Here is a 14,267-nt window from a genome sequence, read left to right on the forward strand (position 1 = left end):
GTCTTTGTGACTAAGTTCAGTGGGCAATTCATTCCACGTCGCTGGGCCCTGGTATGCAAAAGAACGCTGTCCATATGACTTTGTTTTCATAGTGGGAATAATGAGTATACGATTGTCAGAAGAGGAGCGTAAGTATCTTCCTGGTGTGTACACATGGGTGAGATCGGATAGGTATGTTGGACTAGAGTCCGACAGTGAAACGTAGCACAGAGAACAAATTTTGTGTTTGATTCTGGATGGAATGGAAGGCCAGTGTAGGGTACAGAACAGCTGGGAGGTGTGCTCTGATTGTGGTACTCTAAGTATGATCCGAGCAGCTGTGTTTTGAACTTTTTGAAGTTTCTGGAGTAGATATTGAGATGAACCAGACAGAATTGAGTTACAATAGTCCAGTCTTGAAAGTACTAATGAACACACAAGTGTTTTAGTGGCATCAACTGAAAGATATTTGCGAATTGAGCTGATGCGTCTCAGCTCAAGATATGCAGCCTTGCAAATGTTCATGACATGTTGGTGCAATGTGAGAGTACTGTCCAGAGTAACACCTAGGTTTCGTACTGATTGTGTGAATTTAATGTTGGTGTTGCTGATATTTATTGTTTCAGGTAAAGGATGTGAATGAGAAAGTCTTTGTGTTGTGATCAGAATGGTCTCAGTTTTATCATCATTCATCTGCAGCTTGTTACATGTCATCCATGATTTCACATCAGTAATGCACCTCTCTACACCTTAGATGGTAGCATCAACTTCAGTTGGGTGGCTAGATTTGTATATTTGGGTGTCATCAGCGTACAATTGGTGAGACACTGGATGATGATCTATGACACTTGAGAGCGACTGAGTGTACAGAATAAAGACAACAGGTCCAAGAACAGACCCCTGTGGAACACCACAACATAGATCAACTGGGCTGGAGTGTATTCCATTTGCAGATACAATTTGTGTCCTGTTGACCAAGTAGGACTTGAACCACAGTAAGGCTGTTTGATGAATGCCAAAATACATGCTGGAGACGGTGAAGTAATATATCATGGTCTATTGTGTCAAATGCTGCAGACAAATCAAGGAAGTGAGGACTGTAATCTTTCCGTTATCCAACGAAGAGAGAATGTCATTAACTACTTTTAGAAGAGTATTTTCAGTACTGTGGCAAGGCCGATATGCAGATTGTACATTGCTAAAAATACTGTTTGAATTTAGATGAGATACAAGCTGGGATAGAACAACATTTTCTAAGATTTTTTATATGAATGAGAGATTAGAAACTGGGCGGTAGTTCTTTAAATCGTAAAAGAACGGCCACATACCAAAGACTTACAAAAATGGTACTAACAGCTGCCTCGCTTGGCGCTCAGCATTAAGAGGTTAGTGTTAGGACTGGTCGGTCTGGTGTCAGGATAATGTGACTGGGTGGGACATCGTGCTACATGTCTACGGCATGATACCCCAGTGCTAGACATCACTATAAACTGTCACACTGCAGACATCGTAGCAATATGACTGAAAAATTGTTAAAGCTACGTTAAAAATCCAAATCACACACACACACACACACACACACACACACTATCAGCTATGTGTAATTCGTGTGGCTTCTTTGATTGGGTTGGTATCTGATTACGCTGGCATTGATAATGCTGTGTTCACCTGTATGCATCCATCCACTATGAAATATTTATCTGCGACAAAGAGATTTGTAAGTCATCATGTTTTCACGAGTATATAGTCTTGATGAATCGTCTAAATACTTGTAGATTTGTACAAATTGTAATTCTGGTCACATACGAAAATCGTCCACCCCACCCCTTTCCTTTCATAAATGGATCATACAACTTTGTAAGTGATATTCAGGACCGCGGACAGAGTAGGACAAATTCCTCAGGACCACAACAGTCAGGGAGTCCACCGTTGTTTCAATTTGTGATTCATTGGGACCTATTGGATACTTTTTCCTAGGGCCCACAAATCCTGTCCGCTGCCCTGGTCCTCTCTGATGCTTTCTGTGCTAATATTTACTTTTCTGCTTTAGGCAAGTTACTGAACTATTTACTCGTGATTTTTAAACACACTATTTCTGTGAAGGGTGTACAGATGTCAAACCTTTAAAAATTTGTTTGAAACTTTCTTCACGAACATACACTATGTTCATGACAATCGTTGCCTTACGTTGATTGCGCATGCGTTAAGTACTGGAGTGGAAAAAACCAGATTCGACTTCCTGAAAAAGGTCTATTGGATTTTAAATCACCTTAATGTCACATTCTTCAAATGTCAGTCAGCAATACTGACAGACCCATTCTGCGCTGGAGAAGCAGTTGTGCCTATTGAGTCGCCGTGTTGATTGTAGGCCCGGAACGAGTGTTGAAAGAATTTAGCCGGAATTTAAATAGCTCCGATGGATCTTTTAGTGTTGCAAAAATAGCTGAGATGGTCCCGAATAGGCTTGAGTTCAAAGTTGCGAATGGTAGGAAAAGTTCCTACCAGTCCCATTGTGAACTTCCTCAGCTATTTCTGCCTGTGAAAATATGCCTCAAATTAACGTCAACGCTGTAATTTACAGAATTTTTTTATATTTTGTTCTGAAAAAGATGCTACGATTAATTAAAATAAATTTCAGAAGTTCCAGTGTTTCTCATCACTGATCACAGAAAATATAAAACACTTTAAAATCATAAAGTAAACAACCCAACCTCACTTAAAAATAAATTTCCACTAGGAGATGGGCACCTTTGACAGATCTTGAGGGACCTGAGTACTCAGCAAGGGTGTCCCTCTAGCTTAAAAATAACAGTCTGTAAAACATACATAACCCACCCAAATACTCTCTAAAACCAGATAAATATACATAGACAGACGGGGGCTTTTTATACATGCCTAGGGACCTCAGTACTCAGCAAAGGTTCCCGTGTACTTAATCCCAAATATATCCTTAACAAATAAACAAAGGTATTTTTTTAAAAATCTTCTCTGCTCTCTTCCTAGCCCTAACATGAAAGACAGCCAAAGTAATACTGCGGCCTAATTCTGTGATACAGACCTTACTAACACTAAAGCAGCACAGAGTTTTCCATCCAGTGTAATCTAACTCATCTTTAGAACAATTTCAGATACAAGAACCAAAACACAAAATTCGTGCAATTACATCCATTTAGACCAGTACCCTTGAATGAGCGGACTCCTGCCTGCAGATGGTCGCCTGCCTTCCTGGTCACTACCTCCTTTGCCTCAGTCGGACACAAGAGTGCAACGCGCGCATTAAACACCTAACATAAATAAAAGCAAAAATAAATGAATAGCGAGTGGCACTATGGTGTCGGAATCCTTACACAATTCTATAAAGAGGCCTACAAGAACTACCCAGTCCAGCAGCTTGTAGAAGCAGCTAACTACAATTTTACGCTACACAGCTACCATTTCCCCGAAATTACCTGAGAGGAAAAAGGACTGTGGAGAAATGTAAAGAAGCAGAAGAAAAACAGGGAACTTCTGCTAAAAAAAAAAGCACTTCTAAGGGCTACCAATACTGCCTCTTATCCAGGAACCATGTTGGCTTGGTATCCCGTTTCGATAAAACTATTATATACACGAACTTGATCCGTCAATCCAACGGTTCAAAATTCAAACCTTTTATGACCTAACAGAGACCAAACTTTTTATATGTCGCTCAGACATATTAGTTAGTAAATAAAAAATTGTAGGGCATCTACAACGTACACTATGTACTAGAATTTGTACGATTGTTAGGACGTAGGTTAATTTTACATTTTGTTTTGATTTGACATAATTGCACAGGTGGCTAACACATTACTGGCATTTTTTTTACTGTCCATTAGTACAACTAGACTAAATTTGACTAAGTACGGACTGACGTTCTTGGGAGTGCACGACATCCACGGCTGGCTTGCCGAGTTCCTTGCTCCTTTGCCTCCCTCGGACATCGTATAACGGCGGAGATGTGGACCAATTTCCACCCGCCTAAAGCTAGGTGTCCCGATGTGATGTCATCATTGCGACCAATCGCAACGGGCGTTACATACTGCTTGGTCGACACCTAGTACCGAAAATACGGACTGAAATCAACTCATCGTTAACATGAGTGTGTGTTGGGCCCATTCCCACTCATGAAAGCCCTTCATTCAGGTCATTAGAGACATATAGTCCTACGACATGACAGCTAAATTAGCAGTGCTCCTTGAGCACATAAACGCCTGTGGGATGTGGCACTAATTCCTTCTCCCAGCAACATTTAGCATCCCGCTATGCGGGAATAAACCCGTCGCACATGCCTTTCTGGGCGCACGCGACGTAAATCCAATCAATCAACCAATCAACTGATCACAGCCTTGTATGGGTTTGAAAAACTCACGGTACTAATAATGTGGAAAAATGAGAACCAGTATAGAAATGGGGAAGATAAGATAGAGAGTATGTGTGTGTTGTTGTTGTTGTAGGATTTAACGCCATTTTTCAGCATACGATAGGCTCTACACGGCGGCCAGTATTAATGGTGGAGGAAGAACCCAGGAAATCCCCGGAAAGAACCACCGACACTCGAGAAGCTACTGGCAAGCTTTCTCACATACCTACATTGGCCGAATCCGAAACTCGAACCCAAGTTAGATTTTAGTAGCTTATCCTAGTTGTAACTAAAACAAAATAGAGACATTGCGGAATTTCAATCATTTAAACTTGAGTTTGGAACACTCATTACCGGAATTACTACCAGACAATTTGGTGCGGAATTTAAAGCACATGTTTCAAAGACACGTGGATCCAAAAAATATTGGGGCTATTATGATTTTCTCTACACACAAGCTGTCATCCAGGATGCTTATATATACTGATAAATATAGGTTTGATCATGAACACTCAGAAATTTAAAGTTATCGAAATTTTAATATCTTTGTTTTGCACAGATTTACTATGGGAACTGAACTGGTACTGATAGTCCTGCAGACTACGTGCAAGATTTATTTACCTCCGAAATTGAAGAGATGACAACCGTTCTGCAATCGGAACATCATTCGGCCATTTTCAAAGTCATGAAACAGCCTCGAAAGTAATCGTAGGAAAACAGAACAATTTGAAGTGTTTTGTGATTCGCCTCTGGCGAAACGCGACACATATATTAAAACAGCAAAGGCCGTGAATATTCCATTTGTTACCGTCTCCATATTATCCCATATGAACGAAAGAAATTCAGAATATAGTTCTCCATAGCGTAGGTACCATGCCATTCCATGATGATCCGCAGAGGCCAGGAACCCACCTTTGAATGGCCCATACCGATAAAAAAATTTAAGATAAGGGAAATATTACAAAAATCAGATGGTAATAAAGAAATGGCACGAAATCGTTTATTTCCAGGTGTGTCGCCACGACGTTTTTTTTTTTTCTTCTTCTTTCGTTGTATTTAGTCATAACTATGTCTCCATCGTTATCATTCTGACATCGTGTGTGGAGCATCATGGGAGGCCAGGGGATCACGCTATCGACACAATCGGAATGTCCTCGGCATTTTCAGTCAAATCGAGAGAGAAACCTCGGATGTATTTCGTCGCCATTGATAACCATATTTTGAACTACTTTCGTTCACATGGAACAATATGGCGACTAAGTCAAAATCAAAACAACCTCACCCTTCTTGTCATTCATTTCCGTGAGATTGTGAAATAACCTCGCAAGACCGACCTTGTTCCGATTGTGACTTTGTCTCTTTCCGCCCCGATATCCGTGAACGAATGTTCAGAATAGAATTCTCAGTGACGGCGAATTACATCCGGTGTTTCTTTCTCAACTCGATGACAAAGGCCGAATATATTCCGATTGTCAACATCTGAGCCAACTAGAACATTCTAGGCCTCTTCCGTGAAGTCAAGAAAGAAACCTAAGATGTTTCCATCGACATTCGAACATTCGTAACTTCGAAGTCTATCCTATGGATCAGAGGTCGCACGTTGGATAGCTGCATTTGAATTATCACGGCTATTTAAGAAACGAGGATGTACCGATAACTGGCGAATGTACCCGTAACTTCTCTGCTACTTATCTGTAAATTCTGCGGTTCAATAGCTGGAGAACATATAATAGATTGTGGTTGCTTTTCTTGCGGAGAAATCTGTGATTTGTTTATGCAAATTATTGCGCAGCATCTAAGGCATACTTTCTTCCTCGCAGAAATAGTCGAAGACATTCTGATTGACATTTGATTAACTTTAAGGGTGCAAGGCACATTTTTTATGCATAAATTAAATGCTGCATCTACTTGCCTAAAATAACAAAAAACATAACAATTAAAATACATAAAAAGGTCAATATTTTTGAGAAGTTATTGGCAGTTCATAGGAAGAGAAGTTTATGCATCTCAACCTGTAGTGTACTGACCTGGGGTGGGGGATTGTCAGAGGTCTTTGGGCACCAAAAACAGCTGATAAAAATTAAATTGCAGTAAAAGCATTGGCGGGACCATCATCGTCACCCCGGTCGCCATTTACCCTTAGTACGCCACCGGTCCCAAACCCAAATTTTATCTTCATTTTTCATGTCCGAAGGTCATTGATGCCCACGGTGCAAATACAAGCCTTTTTCTTGTGTGACAATGTTTGCAAAACACTGTACTAAACAACTTGATGCAATTCAGAATAGTTGCCATCTATGCCATTTTTTGAGAGTTATTTAAGTAATAGAAAACGAGCGGTGGTTTTGCATGGTACTTATTCACGGGAAATAATTATAAATACTGGTGTGCCGCAAGGATCGGTGCTTGGACCACTCTTGTCTTTAATTTATGTAAACAATATTGCCTATGGTATGAGCTCTTTCACTCGTCTTTTTGCAAATAACTTATCTCTGCATTATTCATCCCCTTATTATGCTGAAATGGAGCTTTTCATGAATAATGACCTAATACAACTGCATAAATGGTCCAAGAAATGGCTCTTAACGTTTAATCCTGAAAAAACAGTGGCTATGTTTAACACAAACACAAAGTAACAAATAATCCTGAACAGGTTCTTGCTAATATCAAAATTAAATACGTGGATTCTCATCGCCATCTAGAACTAATACTTTCATCAAATACCAAATGGATTTGTCACATTGATAGTATTTTAAAAACAGCATCATGTTGAATAGTTAAACTACGAAATTAAAACAAAAACTAAGTAGGCAAATTTTATCAAAACTGTATTTAACTGTATCAGGCCTATCTTGGAATATGCTAGTGTTGTCTGGGACGGATGCTCTTTGATCGATTTAGAAAAATTGGAAAAACTACAACTTGAAGTGGCAAGAATAGTTACAAGACTTCCAAAATACACTAACGGGCAATCTTTCTACTTTGAAACAGGGTTCTAAAGACTGCAGTCTAGAAGAAAAAGGCAAACATTACTCACATTCTACAATATTAAAATGAGCAGAACCCCGGACTATATCTCTGAATTACTCCCTTCCCCTGTGTCCGTACAAACAAGTTATAACCTTCGATGAAAAAATATGGTCATTTGCAGTTTCAAGCTAAATTCTACCAAATTATATTTTACACCTTCAACAGTATCTTTGTGGAACAATTTTTAACAGGATACTCAATTTAGTATGTCTTACTTTGCTTTGAAAAATGTTTATGTCCACAAATCGTATATAGCAAAATGACAAGTTTAATTAATCGAACACTGGATATCATCCATACTGGATTACGACACAATGTAAGTTCATTAAAAGCTGATTTTTACCGTGTTCAACTTGCTTACACTCCTTTTTGTTCATCAGATGGGATCGAAATCACCATGCACTTTTCCATATTCTGACCCAGGTCAAGTAAAGAAAGAGCTCAGTTGATGAGAAATTTACTTTCAATGTCATGACGTATATTTACTGCTTTGGGGAAAGGGAGATGCAAATGAAAAATAAAGAATTTTGTATCATGTATGCAAATATATAACTGATTCTGGACGATTTCAATAACTTACTCAAATCGTGACTACTGTCATGGTGCCTCTCTCTCTCTCTCATCATTATCACTTTTATTTTGTCATGTTGAATGTGTTGCAATACTTGTATCATGTAGGCAGAGAGCTAATTTAAGTTGTTACAACTTGTGGCCAATCCCATTGTAACCTATTATATCAATAAAATATGTTTAAACAAACAAGCGTGACATCACAAAATGTGTGCACTTCCATATCCGCCATTTTGATTCCCTAGCCACGCAAACCAGCACCTAACAATATTGTTCTTCCCAATCATTACGAAAAGCACGTTTCATTTCGTGCGTAAGGATATACTAATACATCATACTCTGTTATGCATGTCAACCGCATTTAGTGTCTTCAAATTAAAAATCGAAATTTCAACCATTTTTGTTATTTTTTTCAGAAATAAATATATCCATCAATAAACAGACATAAACATATGAATAAACAAATAAGTAGAAACATGGAATGATTTTCAATTGTCATATGCTGACCTCAATAATTTGGTAATCGTTCAAGTTAAAAAGCCAATTGTTATTATATAATGTCATATTTCTAAAGCGTTTCAAGAATACTCAGTTTTGACATTCGCCACAAAGTCATGTTCCGTTAAGCACAAGTTTCATTTTAATATACTGATGATGAAACAACATCTTTGAACAGCTATCGCTTTCATTCGGTCTCATCCTCCGACCATCATCTCTACCACAAATACAATATCTGGCCGTACTAATTAAAATTGGTTTGTCAGCTGTCTTTGCCACAACCACTTGCTTCGCAAAAAGTATTTTTAAATATAAGTTCTGTCATAATAGGCAGGCTATGATATTGTATCGCGAAGATTATTGTCCGGAAATATTCGTTCAAGATGGCAATCTTGTGGACATAATGCAAAATAATTTTCAAAACCAAATCACAGTATTGAATATTTGTCAGAAACGACTACATTTCTACATTTCTGCATGATTGCGGTTCAACTTCACTATTCCGTCTTTCGATATAATCTAGGGAACTTACAGCTTATGTTGTCTTTCGTGCTATAGGGACACTTGATTTCAAGTATAATCTCTGTATCATTTCGTTGAAGTACATATCCTTGTAGACGATTAAATCGGATTTTAATCTTGACTATACGTGATAATGACAAGGTTTGCTAGGGAATCAAAATGGAGGCGTAAAGTGGGCGCGCGTTGCATGGTGGTTATTTGCGTACACAATAACGACTGCTGAGAGGGAGAAAAAAAACTATTTTGAGCATCAGGAAAGACAACTCTCTATTGGCTCCGTTGTACTGGTCAGTGTAGAAGAAAAACGTATTTAAAATCTATTTAGGATACAGTGGTGAATGAAACAGTTTTCTTTTAAAAGTCTTTTCTAAAACTGTGTGCAGAGAGTTTTAATTTGTCAAGACTGTTTCCTGTTTTGTATCACAATCTGTTTTCTTTCTTCTTATCTCTATATTATATTACTGTCTTTACAAATAAAGAACATGTATTTACTGTCGGACGGCATTAAGAACTACTAAGAAGCACTAAAAGCGCTAGAAAGCAACAAGCCATAGAAATTAAAACTAAAATATTTTGCAAGACACTTTAAGTTAAAAACATTCAGGGTATACTGTTATAAACATCTCTGGAACAGTAGAAGGACAAGTCTTTATACACATGTTGGCTTTTTATTGAGGTATTATTAGTATTATTATTATTAGTAGTAGTAGTATAATTATTATTATTATTATTATTATTATTATGACGTCTGCGTCATATCAATATTTTAATAACAAGAGAATTATGTTGTTGTTAAGATTGAGTATGAGATTTATGAGATCATATTTCAAGACAGTGTGTGCAAGTTTAATGTTGACTTTAAACCATATATTAACCCGAAATATAAGGTTCATCAGCAATCACAGAGCCAGGGCTGCTATTTAATTGAATGGTTCTGTCCTCACTTTACTGTTTTGCCGCATGTGTTCTACCTGGTTTCATGGTTTCATGTTTTGGTGTTTTGGCAATTCTTTGCGTCCTTCTAACGGTGTATGTGCCATCAGAGGAGATAAGAATCTGTGGTTTCTGTTCTCTTGTTTTAGTACACAGGAATTTCTTCAAGTAAATTTGTTTGTCCTCCTCAGACATGTTGTGCCATACAACCGGTGAAATTTTATTTTTACAAAATCTTGGAACCAAGCTTAAGTTTCCAGTACCATAGAGAACCCGCCGCATATCTTTCATATGCAACTATACAATAAGATCATATAGCAAGCTTTAGTTTGTGGTTCATGATTCGTCTTTCTTGCTGATGCAGTGGTCGGCAATTTTTCTTCTTCGTATTTTCGATAATATTGAAGAAAGTCTAAGTGTTCATGTCTCAATTTATCTTTGAATTTCTCGTTCTACCATCAATATCAATGCTATCGTTTGCGTAGGCCACTCCATTACATATAGGTTCCTGTACACCCATGCCAAGAGCAGCAGCCTAAATTGAAGTAGACACAATTTTGAATATTTAAATAAATTCACAAATGAAAAACATATCGTTCAATCCATACATATTTCACTTTGTGCAAACATTTCCATCGAAAAATTGAAAATTTTGCAAGTAATTTAAAACGTTCGCAAGAACATGAATGGAAGAAAATGGGAGAAAGACGGTTCGCCTGAATGTCATTTCGCCTGTGACATTAAAAAGAAATCAATTCTCAGCGTAAAATTCATAAATTTGAATAGCAATAGCACGAATATTTGCTTTTATTTTCAATTTACGTTTGAAACAGAGCGTGTTCGGTCTAATATGTAAATTAACTGAAATATAAGGGATAAAGTAGTTCCATGCTTTATTTAAAAAATAAAAAAGGAAGATGGGAAATGTGAGCAAATGTACAAAGTCAGAGAGCTTTTGGAATTTTTCAAAACGCTTGGCAATTTAAATTTGAACATAACTACCAAAATGAAGAATTTAAAGAAACAGGATTTCATACTATGTTACGGTTACGGGTCAAAATTTTTAAGATATAGTTCTACGGAAATGTCTTACAAACAATTATGTAAGGTAACTTTTATTTCTTGAAACTGATAATACCGTCAGCTGTATAACGACTTATTTACAGAACTGTTGGTGTTGTTTCTATTAAAAAGAATTCAAGAAAATGTACAGGGTATGGGAATGGAACTCAGAATTTTGGCCCCTACTAGAATTTGGCCGGTAATCGGATACATTTAGGATATACTAGTGATGTGCTTCTGATTCGTGTAATAATTAAGCAATAAATTACCTGTTCCATTCGATGCAGTCCTTAGGCGTAATCATAATTTGAGCCACCCATTCTTAGTGTAAAGCAGTGTTTGCAAAGATGCGAAGTATTTACATTTTTGTATTCCTGATAATCTTCGTCAGACAACGATTCAAAATTGAAGTGATACCACTGGTTGCAATAACTAAAAAAAAGGATGGAGGCATATGTGCAATTTTCACGACATGAACCGCATAGCCGAAATGCAGCTAGCTAGTGATTCTTATTTTTCTCTTTGTAGGAAGCATGTTGCAATGGAAGTGAATTTTTACCAGCTGATCACAAATTAACACATAAGCAAACTTTATACATTGTTGCACATATCCGTTTTTTTTCCAGCTCCCTACCTCATTATTCAACAGTTTGTGGTTTTGTTTATTTTGTGACAAGTCAAAACTTGATTGATGATACCTTTGTAATACTCTTGCATACACGAATCCGACAAAGAAAGCACCAACTTGTGACACCTATACCTTCTACAAAGCATTGTTGTTCCAGGTAGCTGATGTAAAATTCAGCACACACATCACACATAAATGAATGAAATATAATTTTTTAAAACTTTGTGTCTGTTTATTACAAATAATTTTGATGTCGGAAGTAAGCCTAAACGGCTAATTTTAGCATCAACAACAAACTCCACCTAGCTTGGCATCTAACTAGATATGAAACGGTATGCAATTCTGATGATACGGTAGCCCTAGAAAAGTATGCCTCTGTTATCGTCATATCATGAAATGATGGTGATTGATTTATTTTGTAATGAAATGCACTACACCTTTATTGTTCAGGCAAATACTTTATATCATTTAAATGTCATAGTGATATCTAACAACTTTTCGAAGCTGGGCATTTCCTATATGTATCGTTTCATACAAGTGCAATAATAAACATGTTGCGTTTATAACTTGTGAAGCTTTTTTAATGCGTTTATCATCTGTTTATTAAGTTTTTCAAAATTATATCTTTTCTGACATTGGATATTCTGTCAAGGGGCCGCGGTGTTGTAGTGCTTAAGGCGCTGCGCCAACTATCACTTGCCAGCTGTAGTTTCGAATCCCGGACCTGCATGTGAAAAAGAGCTAGCATTAGGCTTGTTGTGGGCCGATGGTTCCTTCCGTATTTTCCGGAGGGTTCCTCCACGAACAATGTTATGACCGATATATATATATATATATATATATATATATATATATATATATATAGCTGAAAAATTACTTATATATGGCGTAAAATCCAACCAACCAAACAAAACAAGCAAAGTGTATCTGTGTGTGTGATTTGAATTTTTTTTATACGAAGATTTATAGTGATGCCGCTACGATGTCTGTAAATCTGGCAATTTTAAATTGATGGTTAAAGTTACTTTATTCAGTAATTTGTTAGTCAGTTTGTAATGAATTTGAGCATTTTAGGCCAGTGGAGTGGTTAACAAACAAATAAAGTATCCAGTAGTTTTTAAAACTTTAAAACCTTCTGTAACTATTTTTATTGTTCTGTTTTTAAGTCCTGTCATTTTGGACTTTATCGACTGTAGCCAGTTGCATTGTTCTAAGCCGCCAATACGTTTGAAACAGCCAGCAAAAGTTTGAATTAATACGGCTGATAGTCCTTAGAGTAATGATTAGGCCAAGCCAGTCAGAAGTGTTATATGTTCACTCAGCCCATCAATTAAAGCCGACTTAATGACAAAACTTCTATATGTTTTGGGTACACTTGTTGATTATTTGAGCCAACGGATGCATCAGAATATAATTTTTTTTGTCAATTTCAGCGATTACAAAAGCAGGCAGTCGTTTAGTTATTTCAATTTGGAACATATCCTTTGTCTTTTCTTTTCACTGGTAGTAGTAGCATGCATTTCCATTTTTTTCTACAAAACATCTATGTTATTGATGCATAACAATTCTTCATTGAATAATCAGTATTTGAACAGGCCATTTTTCTTTAGTCGGTTCCCTTGTTCGTATGCTCCCTGTGTTGCACTCCGCTATACGAATAGATGAGTGAAACACAGGGAGCAAAGAAGGCGTGGAACCAGACAATTTTTCTTTTACTCGCGAGACAGTGCAACATTTTGGATCATTTACATAAACGGGTTTTAAACGACCACCCTTGTAGGTAGGAAACGACTGTCATCTCAGGTCCTAAAGATCCGTTACAAAGTTAATACAAAATGATTAGTTAGTATTCAAAATGTAAAAATATTTACATTGAAACAAAACATTTATATGGAAATGCATATACCTGAAGAAACAAAGAGAAATATGTTTCCAAGGCACGGGGCAAACATTCGCGGTTTCGCAACTGCAGTAATTAATATCACGTTATATCGTGAATCAGGTATATTGTTACATTCCATAATCTGACAACAATAGTTAATTATTAATTGAAAATACTGTTCATGCTTTAAAGTTCACTAAAGTGTTTTAAAAATGTTTATAGTACCACATTATACCATTTAGTGCTTCTTAGTGTCTCGTGCAACAAAGAGTAAATAATTTATGCTTTGTTAGAACTGTGTGGTCACAAATTAAGTAACAAGAAAAAGCAAAACCAACAAATGTTGTAAAATTTAACAAGCAATTGAATTATCAAAGTTATAAATAAAAATGTCAGAGGAACTTACAGTATTATGAAGTGAATCCATATTAATCCTTATAGAGGTTTATGAAAGACCTAAATGAATTTTTCATCATATAAATTTAAAAACCGGAAACATGCTGGGACCCGTTTCACAAAACAATGTACGCCCAAGATTGTCTTAAGTTTTTACATACGATATTCGTACGTGGTTAAGGATGTTTCACTAAAGAGAATTACTCACGTTTTTCCTTAGTTGCCCTTAGAATTTTACGTAATTTTCCTGCAAGTACCAGACAGCCGTAGGTTGCAAGTTTTCTTAAGTTATTTTGTGGAGAACAAGTCACAAAGAGAACGTTGTTTTGAGATGAGCCCTGACATTCCAGTATATACCGTATAGCTGGTCCTTCTTTATTTTAAATCAT

At 36.9% G+C, this 14,267-nt stretch overlaps 1 long non-coding RNA gene across 1 annotated transcript in view; it reads right to left on the bottom strand.

Annotated features, from left to right (window-relative positions):
- Positions 1 to 9,386: 9,386 nt before the first annotated feature.
- The window catches only part of LOC149776964 (uncharacterized), a 35,789-nt gene continuing 30,908 nt past the window's right edge, over positions 9,387 to 14,267 (bottom strand). Inside the window, exon 3 of the long non-coding RNA XR_016416144.1 lies at positions 9,387 to 10,445. This is a non-coding gene — a long non-coding RNA (uncharacterized LOC149776964). The remainder of the gene's footprint in view (positions 10,446 to 14,267) is intronic.

The sequence above is a fragment of the Sinohyriopsis cumingii genome, chromosome 18 (genome assembly GCF_028554795.1).
Source record: "Sinohyriopsis cumingii isolate HCF-2022 chromosome 18, ASM2855479v2, whole genome shotgun sequence".
Taxonomy (NCBI): domain Eukaryota; kingdom Metazoa; phylum Mollusca; class Bivalvia; order Unionida; family Unionidae; genus Sinohyriopsis; species Sinohyriopsis cumingii.